General features: G+C 41.7%; 1 long non-coding RNA gene across 1 annotated transcript in view; it reads right to left on the reverse strand.

Annotated features, from left to right (window-relative positions):
- LOC117283011 overlaps positions 1-14816 on the reverse strand; it is a 205434-nt gene extending 190618 nt beyond the window's left edge. The window contains exon 1 of the long non-coding RNA XR_004513996.1: positions 14075-14816. This is a non-coding gene — a long non-coding RNA (uncharacterized LOC117283011). The remainder of the gene's footprint in view (positions 1-14074) is intronic.
- Between the last annotated feature and the right edge of the window lie 1587 nt (positions 14817-16403).

Here is a 16403-nt window from a genome sequence, read left to right on the forward strand (position 1 = left end):
CCCCCCCCCCAAAGATCTAGTACGTCGGTCTTCGGCATGGACTTTAATCAGGACCTGAGCAATGCACATTAGCCTGGGTGTTCATGTACGCTCGACTACTGAACAAGGACAATAAACACGAACGTAAAAAACGAAGGCACCGACAAAAACGCTCAAGTTGCCTCTGGATGCCCGACTGCACATGTCACTGAGAATGAAGCAAAATTAGATTTGGTTTTCACTGGTTTCATTCCTCGCGAACTTATCACGAATGCGAGGAAACAAGAATGTAGGCAAAGTTATATAAGATAGCAGACCACTTGAGGGAATAATATTAAAATTATTTGGAGGAGGGGAATACTGTCTGATGATGTTGACTGATGTAATTTTGTTTAAGGCAGGAACAAGCAGGGCTCTTATGAACAGGTTCGGGTTCATGATTGCCTGGGTCCCGAACGAGTGTCCTGAAGAAGGGCTCTGCTTGTTGAAATAGATTCAGTTAGCGAACAACAACTGCGACTCATGCAGAGCGGCAACTGGAATATAAACTCACTGTGATAATGATTCCTGGAACGTGTATCAGGTGCCTTAGTACCTTATACTGCTTATGAGATATGTGAGTTGGGCGTCACATTATTTCAGCAGTCATGCACTGTCACACACTGCCTTGTAAGCAGTTACTTATATGCAAGTTTTATTATCACTACTTAATGTTTCCTCTTTCAAAGTCGTTATCAAACTGCAACGCAATAATTCATACCTATTGATTGTGTTTTAAATATTGCCCCGTATACAATATTATAAAAGCATCCTGTTCCACTTTAGACGATATGATATAGTTAGTTAGTTATTTAGAGAGGGTGGGTTTCCCCATGCACCGCGACCAGTTTGATCTATTGTGCTTCCCTCTATGATATTCTACCAGTCTCTATACCCTACCGATAAATGGTGCCTACCATCAGTCCCGCCGAGCATGCGAGTTCGGCCACTTGCTTAGCGGTGTCTATTATGCTTCCCCCATCTATCAGAGGCCTTAGAGACTATTGTTGGGCGGGAAACGTTACCTCTAGACTACGGAGGCCGCTTACGATATGATATAACTCCGTCCTAAGTGCAAAATATACATGTTTCGGCCCCAAACGGCCATCATCAGGTGTAACAGATACGTGAGTGTATACAACTGATGATGGCCGTTTGGGGTCGAAACATGTAGTGTATAGAGAGGAACAAAACGAAAGACCTATAAATATAGTTTGCACTTAGGACGGAGTTATATCATATATTGCCCCGTATAGTAGTGATTTTCGAATTGACTTAGATTTAAAATATATGTATCAAATTATTATATAATTAGCATCAGCTCATCACAAAAATGTTATAAAATTATAAAAACATATTGTGGCGTATATACTCGTTGCTAAGCGGTGACTCTGTAAACAGCGTAGGTTGCTAGTAACGCCCGCAACATACACGCATGCAACAATTGCACGAAGGGGTTGTGCAACCCGTTTCTAAGCAACGTTTCGGTAAACACGTTTCCGCTGCAACGGACACGAACGCAGCAATTGATGAACGGTGATTTATATGTGATCCGTGCCGAGATGTTATAAGCAGGGCACTCAAAAGGAACAATGCAGATTAGAACCCAAACAACTGATCCCGTGTAAAGGTGTGGTCGAATACCTACACCGTAGCCGTGCGAGTCGTAGGAGGGAAAAGGGAAGTCTCGAATCTGAGAGAGTAAAATGTGGTCGCGAGTCCCACGGAACTCGGACCCGAGAATGACTGCGCTGGCGAGTATCAGCAGAAATTGTAAATGACAGATCTCTCCTCTCGTCAGAGAGAGCGCCCCACATTAACAAACCCGCAACTGTCTTGGAGTAATAAAAATCTGGCAATAAGCTCCAGATGGGTGCTTTATTCCATGACAGACGGGCCGACTGACCGTCGGTCGTGCAATAAGACTCAACGATGCAGTTGTTGGAGAGTTGTCAGCAGTTCAATTGCCAGTTGAAAGTCAGCCTCTGAGGAGAAGACTAGAAGGTTGATGTGAAATGGCAGCCTGCGTAGAACTCAGTTAGTTGAGGGTTGGCAGTTGAGTCGAGCTCTGCAAGGAAGGCTGAGAAGGGATGGCGCAATAGTTGAGCTGACAATTCGCAAGCGTTTAGTTGCATGATATTCGCCGCATAGTGACGACATGAGCGCGGGAAGCTAAAGAATCTCCACTGTTAGACGTCGTTGCTAGGTAACGGCTGTTGAAGATACAGCAGGCTGAAAAATGGCTTAGCGGATGCTGTGGTGGTTTGTAAAGTGTGGAGGTTAGCGATAGCGCTGTAATTAGTTGTAGTTCCGAGGGGAGGGTGAGAAGATGGCGCTATGAGTTCAGGTGTGGAGTGTTAACCAGCGGGCAACGGCCTGACCACGGAAGGTGGGAATCTCCACTTTGTTAAATATGTTGCCAGAAAAAGTTATTAGAGACTAACAGACTGAAGATATTAGTCTGTGTGTCAGTGAACTGTAGAGTGTAGTTCCGAGTGGTGTATTCAAGTGGTCAATGAATCCAATTCACCAATCCATACCCCGTCTATAGTCACACACCCCTACATAAGTGACAATATCAGTTCGCACAAGTCACTATTATCGTATATAGTTAACAGCCAAGAAAATAGTTCAAAAACTGACTGGCCTGCCTCACATTCCATGTAATATCTTACTTGTTGGTTTTGAAATATTTGGTGACTATCAAGAAGAATTATATTGTATGTACTGGTGTTACAACATTCATTCGGCCTATTATTGTATCTAAGGGTGTGCTGTGCCCTTAATTTCGTGTTCTTTTTGTGGTCTCATACGTATTAATTTATAATTATTTATTTACTCTGAACTTTGCCTTGGATAACTGAATTGAAGTAAAATCTTTCTGTAGCTTCGAGTGTGGATAAGTGTACTGTTGTTGGCAAGGATCAGCTGCGTGGCTTGCTGGCCTGTGCGGTGAGTATACATATTGTGTTTGTGCATATATGTAGAGATAGTGTGGAGGTTTACCTAATTGACGGCACCGCTTTCTGCGGCTGTAGTGCACGTATGTGGTTTCAAATATGGGGTTGTGGCTATCTACAGATATTCAAGGGATGCGTTTATTTATTGGTTATTTTACGACGCTGCCAGTGACTAGACTAATGGTAGTACAGTTGACTAATGAATTAGGTAGGGTTTGGAATGAAGGGGTTGTGCACTAAATCGAGATAATGTCCTGAGATTTTCCTGCAGGGGCTGAGGAAATCCACGATACCCCTCAAGTTATGGAAACCGATGTCCCGGCCAAGATTCGAATGAGTACCCCTGAAAACAAGTCTCGAATATTGCCGCTACGACAACCCGTTCCGTTAATTAAATGTATCCCTCTAAGCTATTTCGGAATCTTCCCCTCTGGTCTATTTTCGCTACGTCCATTATAATATTTGTAGCCCTAATTTTGTATCGAAAGTACAGGGATGATTTTTAATGTGTGGACCGGGTCTACGGCTCTGTGCTTCACGGCGGCCGGTACGTCGCTTGCTGCGAGGTGCATACGAACTTTGCTGATGAATCAGCATGGCTAACGGCCGATAACGTTTGGAATGAAGGGAAGTAATTAACTTATGGACCTCTTGATGGTATTATGTTACACGGCGAGTAGTCTGGGGGTTTCTTTATAATTTGTCAGCAGCAGGCAGCAGTTACCAGATCCATTAGCCATTTGTTCTCAGCTACAGTTGGTGAAAATTGTACTCCGTCATGGTGCGGTATACTTTAGAGCAACGTGTATATACGTGACACTACGTGAAGTACGGATCTGCTAGAAACTGACGGCGAAACTGTCGACGTAAATTTCGTGATGAGACTTCCCAGTAGACAAACAATTCACAATTTGGTGAATAAATTCAGAACAACGGGACTCTTTAATAGACAAGAAACAAAAGCATAAGCGCCGAGTGCTTACTGGGGAGAAGTTAGATGACATAGGGACAGACTTGAACACACACCTAGAAAATTACTGAAACGTCTAGCTCAAGAGATTGGATTGTCAAAGACTAGTGTAAAAATGGCAACACAATTGCTGTACCCATCCAGTGTAAGTTGGTGTCTGGCGTGCTATTAAGTGCAAGAAGGATTGACGTGCCTGTGTTTTTTAACGAAACAATTAATTGCGAAAAATATCTACGTTTATACAGCACAGCATTTTCAACACTTCCTATGATCTGTGAATTGTAACTATGAATGTTATCGGCTGTCGAGCATGCTGATTCATCGGCAAAATTCGTATGCGCCTTGCAGTAAGCGGCGCACCGCATGCCGTGAAGCGCAGAGCAATGGATCTGGGACATATTAAAAATCCTCCCTGTATATGTTCGTTACATCTCTGTTGGAACTGGGATATGCGCCCTGACTGTCCTATGTATTTAATGGATATCTGATACATCTTAGGATGTTTATTCCGTTGCTTGTTCTGAACAGTACTGTATGTGCTGAAAGCTATCTTTATATCGGTGTCTTTGAATAAGATTTGTGATCTCTTTCCTTGTCGAAGCATATGAAAGAGAGCCAATTTCTTTTTATTATTTCTGTTTATTGCACTTTTATAGTCCCGTGGATCTCTCTTATTGTATAATCTGTTTTGTAGGTGGTTGTCAATTTGGTACTGATTCGTATGTAGTGTATATTTTGTCTGATATCCCTATCTTTATACTCTGACACGCAGGATATTTGTCTGCCCAATCGTACAGCTAATGGCTGACATTCCATGTTCTGTGGGATGGCATGACCTGTTTCGTATTACTGTGATGGTTGCAGCGTGGTCAAGATAAATTATATACATATTTTTTTATTTGTTATTACATGTCGTATGATAATATTTACGAAGGTCATTTCATTTGTTGTTTCTTTTAATGGCAAATGTTTAATTAAGTTGTATGCTGTTTAATTTATTTAGAGTGTAACAATTGGGAATGAGAGTTTGCAAGAAATTATTAATTATAATGGAGTTAAGGATAGTAAACTTGGCTACATTCAAAAATCTGATTGACAAAATATAATGTTCCCACACCGTAACATTCATAAATTTACTCGAACATCTCCTGATGGGAAGACGCACGACCAAATTGACCATATTATGATAGATAGGAGAAGGCATTCAAGTATACTTGATGTCCGATCATTCAGGGCAGCAGATTGTGATACTGACCACTACCTGGTGGTGGCAAAGGTTAGGGAGAGACTGCAAGTGATTAAACAAACAATGCACAGAGTTCACAAGAAGAGGTTCAATCTCAAGAAATTAAACGAGGTAGAGGGTAAACAGCAGTATCATGTTGAAATCTCAAATAGGTTCACGGCTTTGGAAAACTCAGACGCTGATGTAGGTATTAATAGAGCTTGGGGAACTATTAGAGAATATCAAACTTTCAGCGAAAGGGACTCGAGGTTATTATGAACTGAAGAAGCATAAGCCATATTTCGACGAATGATGCTCAAAATTATTATATCAACGGAAAAAAGCGAAACTGTAGTGGTTACAGGATTCAAGAGAAATACACGGGGATAATCTGAACAATATAAGAAGTGAAGCCAGAAGCCATTTCAGTAATAAAAACAGAGAGAATCTGAAAGATAAAATAGATGAGCTTGTAACGAACAGTAAGAATAAGAACATTAGAGATATGTAAAGAGGAAAAAATGAATTTATGACCTTCCATAATATTGTCATTTCCTCATGGGACACCCTCTATATGCACGGCACAACACACGCAACACACACACGCGGACACAACGAGGCACACAATTATTAATTACATAGAAGTTTTATTGTTACTGCCTACACAAGTTGTAAACCTCCACACTATCTCTACATACGCACAAAACAAGTATGTTTACTCACCGTACAAGCCGGTAAGCCATGAAGCTGATCGCTGCCAGCAACAGTACAACTATCCACACTCGAAGCAACGTAAAGACACATAACAACGTTTAAAATTCGACTCTATTATTTTATATGTACAAGGGAAAGTTCACAGTAAATACTAATTATAAATTAATACGTATCAGGCAGCAAAAAAGAAATAAAAAATGGAACACCCTCAGATACAATAATAGGCCAAAACGACATTGTAACATCAGTTCAAAGTAGTACAAAATTATTCACAGCATACACTGAAGTATCCTGACTGTATCTGGGCGCAGAAGGCTACAGAAAATGGGAATTAGAACTACCAACCTCCTTAAAAGCAAATCCTGGAAATTATTTGTAATCGTGGTGACAAGTTGTGCGTGCATATAAAGTGTTCGTGGTTTTACTTTGCGTCGCCAGAATTAAAAACTGCTAAGGATGTAACCAGTAGTACGCATGTGAGGACGGAAAGATGGGTGTAACACCTTCCTTTTAACGAAAGCCTACAAGATATCACAAATAACTGGAAACCGACAACATTGATAATTTCGTGCCTCTCCGATTACGTTGTAGATATCCGGTTTCGTTTGTGATTACCATTATTGTTTCATTGATGCCGTGTACGTTTCTCAAAAATAAGAGAAAAGAAATATCCTCCGAAATGAACCTTAAGTCAGGGAAAAATGTTAATTGCGGCGAGACACGTGTCTCCAGTAAAAGTAAGTAAAGGTATCCCTGTTAACAGGCCTTGGAGGCCCATAGGGTTGTGAGATGTTGTGGTTCCCACATGATGTAGACAATCGGCTCATAGTTGGCGGCAAGGTTGTCAGCTTTATGCACCGGCCGCCCGTTACCCCCAGGAATATTCCTGGTGCTCATTTCTCTTAGAGTCGACCCCAAGGCCTAGTGCAGCTAGTAGGATTAGGTCAATTGAAAAATGTACCTCATCGGGATTCGATCCCGCGACCTTCCGGCTTGTCGCATAGTGCCTCAACCAACTATGCAACCGCGTGACCCCCATGTCTCCAGCATGAGCCACGAATAAGGCACGAGTCCGTATGAAAGAGTCGCCCACAGCGATCTGCTTCCACATTAAATGAAGTCGCAATTACGAATTTCTTCCTCAAAAACAAGCAGAAGACCAGTTATTCCAGTTTCAATTTTTGGAACATTCATAAAAAAGAGGTATTAAACTTCTGTCTGAACACACAGATTTGCACCAGGATAGTGCGCATTCAGTCCAACCCCCCCCCCTTTTTTTTCACACAAAAGGAATAACCGAGCACTCACCATATCTGTTCTAATGATTTAGCCTTATGAGTATTTTTCATATTCTCGAAATTATAAGTCTCCTTCAAACGATCCCATTTTGAACCACTTTGGGAGACTCTAAGGACAAGGGCACAGCAAGGAAACTGGCAACCGCGACGCAACCGCAATTTTCGAGAATTGTTATCAGCCTGAGTTGAACATATGTTGCTGAATGGAGCTGCGCAAATTGCGGAAACGGCAATGCAACTCGCGGAAAACTGAGAAACTCAACTTCCAGGCAACGGAGCATGCCAGTCTTCTCATACTTGCGTTGCGGCGTGGTTTCCTACTGTCAGCTGTTTTATAGCGAGCTTCGGTGGTTTATTTGTTTTTGTGCAGTTAATTGAGCAAAAGTCTGGTATATATGACAAACGCCATCCAGACTATGCTACGCAGGACAACATAGATTTGACTTGTGAAAGAATTTCTCGTAAGACGAAAGAGTCTTGATTCATGTTGAGTGCTTTCGAAACAATATAAGCGCTTCCGTTTAAACTGTCACAGAAGAACGGATGCACCCAATGTTTTCTTTTCCTAATATTGTATTTAAGTATCCTGTTGCATTAATATACCATTTATTTCACATATATTTCTGACTTAAATACAACTTCTTATATAGTCACCCTTCCACATTACATGGTTAGGCTGTATCATCAGGTGTCTTCTATCTTGCTAAAATAGTTGGACTGTATGTCAAAATTTCGTATCGCGTCCTAACGCGATATTTCCTTATTAAAATAAATTTACCTTAATTAAAACAAATTAATTAACATCCCAATATTTCCTTACGGTCGTCGTCCTTTCTTCCAACGTCGTCTCAACCGGTCTCAGCTACCACCATATTATGACAGGTACAGTATTATTATTTTCCATTGCAGAAAGTAAGTGGACGAAATTAAAAAATACAATAATGCATTAATTCGGACGAAGATGCCCACTTGAGACGATGTGAGCAGCTGCTCAAACATAAGTTTCCTCAGTGTGCGCCTGCTATTTTGGAAACCAGTTGTCTGCTTGAAATCGGCGACATTTCTCGGAAATTTCCGTTGCGTTGCGGCTGCCCGTTTCATTGGTGTGCCTTCGCACTAAGAGGAATTTTGACGACAGTATTGAAAGAACCATGCAAAAATAATTTACAGCAGCCTTTCCAAGAGTGACAGGGACGTTGAAAAAGGATGAAGAAACATAAAAAAGTGCTCATTATTCGATAATGTATTAATTACATCCTCTTTAATGCACACCAAATATTACATTTATCTTCTGGCACGTGAAGGCTTCTCTCAGTTCCTAGTACTGCGTTGGGCCTATACACAGGCTTAATCTCCCCAACCTTCTATCCTACGGCAAGCATATGGAGGGGGTTTCATGTGCAGCCTGTCTCCTCTTACTAGACTATGATGCCTCTTTCATACACGTGCATTTTCCGTGATAACAAACGACCGTTCCCCCCCCCCGCATAGTTGAAACCGAACTACGGTGAGGCCAATATCCAGTGTTTTCCCTCGCCTGCTGTAGCTCTACATTGACGTTCTACAACACTGGCTGCATGATCACCTACTGTTGGGAAAGATCCCCCAACTTCTTGCTCTAAAATGCGCTCTATAGGGTTACAGATGATGCCATTTAACTAACGCGTGACAAAATGCAGCCAGCAGGAATAAAACATTTCATTGTATAAGTTCTGCATGCCAAAATAAAGTTTCACTCCGAATTAAAATAAACATATTTTCAAAAGTTGTTTCTTATAATTCTGCATACCTCACAGGCCTTGATGTTCATTTATTATGTATGCTACAAGGCCAATCACATTACGCCATTACGGCGCATCCATAACTTATTCTTCTTTGCATTTCATTACTTTCCGTGTCGAAAATACTTCACATAAGAGTCGTAAGATAACACGTGAATTGAACTGTTTATTTTCAGCAAGTGTATCTTATTCATTTGAAGCAACAACTCACAGTTACTTTAGAGCAGGGATGTCTTTATGGACGCCATGATATGTGTTCCATTACTGGCACAATGGCATGTCATGGTTAAATAACACAGTTATAAAACAGATCCAATTGCAGCAGGAGACACGTGTGAACACCGTCAACTGGTGTTATTAAACTTCCTCACGTCTGTTCATTTTCTAGGCCAGAGCCACTATTGTGGACGGTGAAAAATATTAAACTCATCGTTCGTAGTCGTAGTAGTAGCAGCAGTGATAGGTCTGTTTTTATTTTCTTTGGCACTACAGCCCCAGTGGGCCTAGGCCTACCTCCATGAACTTCTCCGTTCACTTGGGTTTTTCTAGATCTTACACATTTGGTAGGACTCCTTGGGCGGGAGATCAGCTCGTCGCAAGGCCTCTACCTGTACACAAACACAGAAAAACGCAAACACACAAACTAAACATCCATGCCCTGAGTGAGATTCGAGCCCACGATCCCGGTTTCCGAGCTAGCGAAAACTGTGCATGCCTTAGACCGCTCGGCTACCGTGACCGGCGATAGGTCTGTTAGCAAGAGGAACTTTGGCATCAGAATCATTAGGATTTAGTGTAAACGTGACAATTCTGTTTTACTCCAGAATACGAGGCAGTGTGGGACTCAGCCTGCCGTGTTGGTAACCGCTGACAAGTTGGATAAGTCCCCGGGCTAAATCCTGTGCGTCACACGACCAACGGGGTTCGTACTTTGGACAGAAGCGTGTGCTGAGATGCCAGCCAATCAGATGCCCTAAACTCTATTCCAGTCTTGACAAGACACCGGTTAAAAGAGTTATATTCAATGAAGCACAGTAACACGTCGTCTTTCTAATCACTCACCAAAGCCGATCGAGTAATTACTTGCGGTCAGCTTCTCTCAGGGTAAATCGTGGGAGTGTAACATTAGGAATCCTTTAGGATCTTTTCTGAACAGGAATTTCCAAGGCGACCTCATACCGTGTAACTTATCGTAAGCCGAGATAAACTATTCTCATTTAATGCTGACATAGACCCTTAAGACCGCCTCTGTGGTCTAGTGATCAGAGTCTCTTGCTACAGATCCAGAGGTTCCGGGTTCGATTTCCAGCGCTACCAGATTTTCTGAAAAGTAGTGGGTCTGGAACGGGTTCCACTCAGCCTCGTAAAGATAACTGAGGAGCTATTTCAAGGAAATAGGGGCTCCGGTCTAGAAAACCGAGATTAACTACCGTGGGGATCCTTTGCCCTGACCACGCGACACACTCTATCCGCAAAAGTTCGCACTAGCTTCGCCGACAAGTGGCGGTCGCTCGGTCGGTATAGGTCGCTTGCGGACTGCAGGTCACAGAGTTCTTTGTTTGTTTGCATAGACCCTTAAAGGAAACATCGACCTAGATCCTCGCCGACAGTTTCTGACAATCGTAACTGCAATGAACTGCTGTTAGTGCGCGTGCACAAATCTCTACAATAACAACAGTGGTCTTAGCTTCAATGCGTCGTACATTGTGTTCGTCCTGTTTTCCCACAGTCTTCAGGCGTTCATCTAGCGTTCCAGCCTGTAGAACATGAGATATATTTCATGCTACCTGTCCAACCCATCAAACTAATACATTTCACCTTATGGCGCTCGAACTGCGAGAGGATATGGCAAAAATTTCTGACCTGTTATATGTACTATACTTCTATTCCACAACTGAGGGGCAGAGAGGAGCAGAGCGAGCTGCTGCAGTTGCCATGGTAACAAAATTTGATAAAATCTCGGGCGATTAGACATGTCAATTCGTTAAAGACCAGACATCAGACCCTGATGATGCGGACAGAGACGGTTCCTGAAATGTCGGTAATTTTTAACCAACTGACAAGTCCGATATCCGAGAGGATTTTATCAACTTTGGCCGGCGTGAAAGCTTCAGGTCTTACGCAACGAAATTTGTTCTGAAGCTCCAAAAATAGAAGTGTGTGTACACAAAACTCCGAGGGAAGTTGAATGTGACCAGCCACCACGAATAACGGGACCTGTTACTGACATTGCAGTGAAATGTGCATTAGTGCAAGCTAATAATAATAATACACGTACATATGTACTCACATGGGACAAAGGGTGCGCTGTACTACAGATGATGAGAATTGAACTGGAAAGGTTTATTCAAGAAGATCTCACTTGGGAGACCTACGAGTAGGTGCGCGTGGCAGGATATCGATGAAGATTTGAAATGAATAATGCGTAAGAATGCGGACTGGACTAATCTGGTTCACAGCGACGTCCAACTGCGGGCTCTAGTAATCATTATAATCAATCCCAAAATTATTATTATTATTATTATTATTATTATTACGGCTGTTGGCTCAGCACATAAATAATAAAGAATTGAATTGAATTGAATTGAATTACGGAGACATCACCTTGATGCACTTTTTCTTGCGCAGGTCTCTCGTAATCTTAAATCCTGCGCTTCTCTTTCGGAAAATGTTAGCCTTCCGTGTTTCTCCCAGCAATCTTAGGGACTTCTCATTGTTTGCTGTTTGTCCCTCTAATAAACACTGTCCTTCTGCTCGGTGCGCCTATGCTGCCAACGCGGTGGGTAAAGATCTCGACATATTTGCAATCGGAACAGTTTCTGTCTGTGACACTGAACCTAAAATTGATAATAATATTTATTAATGATTCTCTTAATATCACGTGTGTGTATGTACGTATATTATTTTATTGTTCTCTCCTGTTAACGTTAACTTTAATTCTTCTTGGAATTATTATTAATTTATTGCCATTATATAGACTGTTTTATTTGTATTTTGTTTTTTAGTTATATCTGTATTTCTATGTACTCGTACCAACTTTGTTATTGGCCTCTGTGCTGTTAAGTTTGCATGTAAATAAACACGAATTGAATTATTATTATTATTATTATTATTATTATTATTATTATTATACTGTTATTTTATGTGGCGTGAGGCTGCGTCGCTTGGTACTTAGATCTCAAATGGGCCCAGCCCCAGACCGACGAGAGAACAGCGCCAGTGGAAAGCTAACCGGCGGGGGAGAACGCAGAGCAACTCTACCAAACGGAATGCTCTGGGACTCAACTTGAGTCTGGGCGATTCGGGTTGCGTAAAGGCAATATACGAGTATTAGGACTAGCAGAGCGACTACTAGCTTCTAAAGAATTCTGTTCCTCTGAATTGTTGTTGTCCATCTGTTAGTGCTTTATTTAATGACACTTTCAATAACTCAGCTTACATTGTAGTAGTGTTGGCTGATAGCAAATAATAAATTTGGAAGGATGTGGAGGAAGGCAGTAGTGGACTGATTTTAAAGTGCTACTATCAGGCCATTTTCTTTGGGGACTGAGGATTTATTATTATTAATGACACTAAACACTATGTGGAGATATTTTATCACCACATTCATCATCACCACTACCACTTCCATATTTTTTTCCCCCCTTGGCACTACAGCCCCAGTGGGCCTAGGCCTACCTCCATGAACTTCTCCGTTCACTTCGGTTTTTCTAGATCTTACACATTTGGTAGGACTCCTTGGGCGGGTGATCAGCTCGTCGCAAGGCCTCTACCTGTAGACAAACACAGAAAAACGTACACAAACATCCATTCCCTGAGTGGGATTCGAACCCACGATCCCGGCTTCCGAGCGAGCGAAGACACTGCATGCCTTAGACCGCTCGGCTACCGTGACCGGCCCATATAAATTAGGTATGTGTATGTCTTCCTCTTTACGACGTAATGTTCCGGAGATAAACAGAGTGTGTGATTGGTTAAATGGAATTTCTTCAGATTCCAAGAAGAGGTTTCCTCTTTATATCGTGTTAAATATTAAAACATGTTTCGGACACAGATATTACATGTTACTCTTGGTCCACGTTACAAAGTTTTTTTTTTATTGTTACTTAAATAGCAATCAGAATTATCATATTCTATAAGCTATTGTGGTGATATTGGGCTACTGAGCCCGCCTATGGCAGGATGAGGGTCCTTCCACCGAAGGAGCCTCCGATATTCACTTGAGGTCAATTGGAAGACGTCTTCACAAAGTCAGTTGGACGGATTTTATGTGAAGAGATTTTAGATTTTTACAGCGGCGAAGATTAAAATAAGAAAACATGGTACAATAACACAAAATGTCTGTGTAATTTAACCTTTTAACGCCCTGTGGTCACTATATGTACCATCTCCTTTGGCATACTAAAACTATGCATTATCAGGCCATCTTTTGTAGCGGAGACGTAATGCGTTTCGTGTGCGATACGAACTGAGTTTTTATATATTATTTAGAATAAATTAAATCTTTAAGAGATAGCGGCACGACTCCGGGAGTCTCAAGACAGTAAAATTGGCCATGAGTCCCTCGGAACCAAGAATGGTTGTGATGGCAAGGACCAGCAGCAATTTTCCCATCTAAGACAACTTTTAATAGTTGATACAAACCACTGTTCCGATAAAATTGCCTAAAGACCCTGTAAGCGATGTATTTCAGTTCGTTTTGCAACTTTTGCTTATATAAATTGTAGCAAGCGTCTTGTGTATGCATACATCTTTTCCCAAAAACAGTACGACTGGAAACAGGCATGGAGTAACCAAATCAGTATTAATTACTAATTTGTTATGATCACGTCTCAGAAAAAAACATAAAGGGGTGTGCAACGTCTTATTATGTGGTTGTGCCTTCAAATGTTGACTGCATAAGAAAGAATTTAAGTTCGCATAATCAGTCAAATGCACACACCTACTTTGACGTTCTGACATGGACTCTAGGCGAAACGTGCTTTGGGAAAGCTGTAATGCCACAAAGGATCTGTGTTAAAATTGTCCGGTTAAACGGACATTTTGTACAATAAGATAAGACAATACTTAATGGCGTTCGCACTGGTAACATATTGAAAACTCCTTACCTTCCTCAGTCCTGACGGCGTAGCATTCGCCACGAAAGCCATTTCCATAAATCCTGAAGAAGTGCAAGGAAGCCACGTCAAACTGATACCACTAAGAGGAAAACCCCTAATCCTACATAACACCATTAAGATTATATTCAAATAAGTTAAGATACACACGCTGACTTTGAGCTCACGAATATTCGTAATACACAGCACTTCAAATCTGCATGCATTGATGCTGTCTCTGCAGTTTTACATCACTTACTCACTTGAGAATGTGTAACCACGGTATCCTAACACAACTTACTAGCATACGAGACGTTACTAACAATTAACGTCAAAAACACACAATATTATTTCCTTCTGTTTTGGGATTTATAAGCGTTTATTCAACGAACGACACAGCACACCCGACACAAAACGAGATAACACGAGACTAACGTCTTCTTCACCTCCCCAGCCCCTCCGCTACAGCACTGCTGCTACACTCAAGACAAGCTGTGATTGGTAAGCACGGTAACTGGTGACATGAGTTAGGGCTGCAGTAGAGTGCTCGCGTAACATGCATACGGCTAAACGTTAAAAGGAAGCAACTGGATGCAATGATACTTAGGTTATCTGACAAAGCTGTTTCAACTGAAAATTATCCATCGTCGAATGAGATGGGAAAATACACAATGTAATCATAAGTGGTAAAAGGTAAGGATTTTGAAGAATCCAGTGGCGGCCTACTTAAAAGTACTATCCTGTCATTCCCTGGAGATACAGCGGCCTAGGCGTGAAGCTAACCACCCGCTCCATTCTAGTGTTGAGGTTAAGAATTCGTGGAGCTATAATCCACTCCCCCATATATTTTCATGGCGTGATGCTTAATTAACGAGACAACTTTATCTTTACTCGCAACTTATTAGAGAGCAAAGAAAACCACGAAAATTTCAGTAAGCATAACATAAAGCCAGGCAGAAACTGTGAGTGGATTACCTCTTGAATGCAAGGCAAAGGTAAATAATGGAAAAATAGACAAAGACTTACCTCAACAACATAAGTGGTTACCATTGGTATGATGACAACTGCTCCAAATTACGCTAAACATTACAATATTCTCCCATCTACACCTAAGTTTCCCAAGAGGGCTCTTTCCTTCAGTAAGGTAATAGCTACTTGTATGTAGTCACTTCAGCGTAATAATGGATCCCAGCGTGGCGGCGCGCTATGAAGTTATAAGCTACGCTCATAAACCAAGTACGTTACCATAAAATTACCAGACACAGAAGAGTAATAGCCCTGCGATTCCTAGAAAATAAGAGCCAAAACGCGCTGCTGTATTCATTATCAGGGAGAAAAGGAAAAAAAAGTATTATTAGTAAGATGAAACTAGGCAGACAATAATCGAAAAATTGCGGGCAACAGATATCACTACATAACGAAAGGAAAAGTTCCGCCCGCTTAGCAGTCGTATGCGCCCATGCAGGAAATGAGTGGGGTCCCACATCACTGAGACTGGCTGGCGTGTCTCAAATGCTCTGTAAAATATGTATACACTAGTGTACGTGGCCAAGTTATCACGCACGCCTTTCATCTGAGATCAATAGCATGACAAAGTCCGTCATAGCAGTAGATGCATGGTGGGTGAAAATGATGATAAATAAATAGATAAATAAATAATAATATGAGCTGGGCTGCACCGTTAAAACACGAACTAGAAAGTACTGGTCTAGGCTATGTTTGGACGCAGTCTCTCAGCAATGGAGTTAATATATTGAAGTTATAAGGCAAAGATGCAATAACAGAGATGTACATAACATGAATGGGTATAGTGCATTATAGTTTTAAAGATGATGAACATGAATGGAAGCGCCATAACTCAAGCGGTTAGTCGTTGGCTTAGTCGCCCGAGTTTGGTCAAGTGGGATTTGTGGTGGACAAAGTGGCGCTTTGGCAGGTTTTCTCCGAGTATTTCGGTTTCCCCTGTAAATCTTCATTCCAGCAAATTCTCCTTCATCATAATCACACGGGGCAGGTACCATAGGCCAATCAGTGACCGACGCGCTGAGTGGACCCAGCTGGACTCCACCCCCCACTATGCGAATAAAAAAAGTTAATGAATATGAATGGGAGCAGGAATTACGAGTACACTGGCTCTACAGCCCCCTTGGGCCTAGGCCTCTGTGATCATTTTACAAATGGTAGGACTCCTTGGACGAGTGGTCAGTTCGTCGCAAGGTCTCTACCTAAACTTATGACAACACAAACACAGAATGAACACATATACATACCAAACATCCATGCCTTGTGCCGGATTCGAACCCACGATCCAGGTTTCCGAGCGAGCGAAGACAGTACATGC

This window comes from Cryptotermes secundus, unplaced genomic scaffold, assembly GCF_002891405.2.
Source record: "Cryptotermes secundus unplaced genomic scaffold, Csec_1.0 scaffold22, whole genome shotgun sequence".
NCBI lineage: Eukaryota > Metazoa > Arthropoda > Insecta > Blattodea > Kalotermitidae > Cryptotermes > Cryptotermes secundus.